The sequence below is a fragment of the Gymnoscopelus braueri genome (assembly GCF_963280865.1).
Source record: "Gymnoscopelus braueri genome assembly, chromosome: 10".
Lineage (NCBI taxonomy): Eukaryota > Metazoa > Chordata > Actinopteri > Myctophiformes > Myctophidae > Gymnoscopelus > Gymnoscopelus braueri.
Genome location: NC_137611.1, coordinates 14,450,170 through 14,452,749, shown reverse-complemented (window position 1 = coordinate 14,452,749; position 2,580 = coordinate 14,450,170).

The window sequence follows — 2,580 nt, the reverse complement described above, 5'->3', positions numbered from 1 at the left end:
TAAGTATATTTCAATGCCAATACTTTTGTACTTTTACTCGTGTGAATTTGTATTACCGAACTTGTACCACAAGTATTTCTGCAAAAGGGTCTTAAGTGAAAAATGTGAGTACTTCTTCCATCACTGCACGTATGCACGCACACACACGCTCACACACACACAAATGCACGCTTGCCTGCACGCATGTACAAACACACAAGCTTGCACACACACACACACACACACACACACACACACACACACACACACACACACACACACCCAGCGTGGGGATATGTCAGCTTTCTTGGGCACAGCGGCCAGGATTCCCGGGGAGACGAGAACAAGGAGCAGGGATGGTGAAAGACAAATAAATAAAATAGCATTGTTGTTTCACCTTGGGAGATGACCCTTTGTTATTCACTTAATTCTTTGTTTGTTTGTCTTTTTTTTTTTTTTTTAATGAAAATAAAAGAAACATATTTGACTTCCAGTTTAACCACTTAATCACCAGATACCAAATAGCCAAAATAGCAAATCTACAACAGTCTCTCTCTTTTCTTTTCTTTTGTTTTTTATTTTTTTGACATCTTGGGAACTTGTCACCTATAGTAATGGTTGAAAGTGGTTAATTGTCTCCCTGCATCTTGTTTTGGCTCTGCAACGCCAAAGTGCAGTAACTATAAAAAAATATATATATAAAACTGATGAATGGGTTTAAAAGTGTTTCAACTGGTCAGCCAAATGAGATATTGGCATTATAAGTGATATTACACTAATTGTTTAATTGTTCTTGAGGTAATTGATTATCCCTCAAAATCACGAAGGCTAATTTGACCTTTGGGATACACAAATAAATCGGTGTGTCCAAAAACGTAGTTACTGCACTCTGGCTTTGTAGGACAGTAATTGTCTGTTAGTATTAGGTTCCAGGTATTCCGGGATTGGGTCAAAATAGTTTATAGTTACTGTACCTTCCGCTAAGGAGGTTGCAGTATGTTTTCACCCTTATCACATATAATGGGAACAAAATGCTAATAGTATAGGCTGCAGCCAAACAGTTTTTTATCATGTAAAATGCCTTCACTTTTCGCAAACATATATTTACATATATTTATTATGAAGTGAAATCTGCACTTGGTCGAATGTTGTGTAATTTCTAAATTTTCTCGTAGAGAGGACCTATCTGTGTTTGTGTCTGTTTTTAAAGTTTTCTGATCATTGACATGCCAGTTTGTAACTGTTTTACTAGATTAATGTTTGCAGAGCAGATAGGGTCGCTCAGAAGAACCCCCAAAAAACACACATTTCATATTGAGATATTTTGATCACAAACAAAAACATGTAAATCCTATAAAATGGGAGAGTGATGGTTAGGTTAAGTTTGTCATTCATTGTCATTTATTATACGGTATATGGGAGATGTATGGGGCACCTATTTGCAGAAGCACCAGGCTAGCTGGGTCACAAACAGGTTTTGACATACTGTCCAAACCAATGGGACCCGTCCATACAAGTTTAATGCCATGTGCTGCCTGGGGTTGTCATATATAATTAAGGTGTTTCCCTGGGCCGACGCTCTTACAAAAGCTGCTACATTCACAGGGAATTAAGGGGAGAAAGTGTTTTTGAGTCCGACATATGTGAGAATAGTATGCCATGATGTGACATGATATAAACTTCCGAAGCATTTTAAAATGTGCATTTTGCTTAACCCATTTAGACCTGAGGCCGATTCTAAAAACGCCTTCTAACCTTACCCAAGTTTTCTGAAAAACTTCAAAAATTTGTTAAAAATTACAAAAGATGTATGTTGCTATATACTGTACATAGCAACAGGAACAAAAGGGGTTCCCGTCCTGAAAGGTAAGAGTTACAAATAGGGGTTCCCGCCCAAAATGGGTTAAAGACATCAACTCTCTCTTACAGAAACAACCAGCCAGCCCCCCAGGAATACTGGGTACAGTCAAATCAGTACAGTAAAAAAAAAAGATTTATACTTGGTTGCACACGGGTGTCGCACACCGAACATTTGCCGATCTACAATCTCACAATGCGTTGTGCTAGCTATGCATTGTGAGATTGCAGATCTGCTATTTTCACTGCAGGTTACTGGTGCCCAAACTGAGTACTGAGTAGCCTATAAATCAGGCTTAAGTGTGTCAAAGTAAGCGTGTTAGCCGTGATGATTCTGCCACTCGACAGAATCCGGTGACGACGAGCTAGGGCTATTCCAGCACATCAATTATGACCGGCATTTGTTGACGTAATGTGCTGCACGCGAAGGTAATGGGGCGGGGGTGGCAAGGACCTGCTGCACTATTCATGTCACCATCTGCTCCCTGGCTCACAACGTCTCGCATGGCGGGGCCCCTGGGCCTCTGGAGTGAAGCCCAGCTTGGCGTAGCTCAAGCTCAGGTCCCAGGTTTGGTTCCGAACCGACACCTCTGATTATTAGCAGCCGCCACGGCGCAAACATGTATCAGTGGTTCACAAAGTGGGGTCTGGCCGGGGACCCCCAGGGGGTCATTAGGGGGGGTTCCAGCCGGGTGTCCCCTGTAAATTGTGATTGATAGTTAGGAACCAAATGGACTCTTTCTT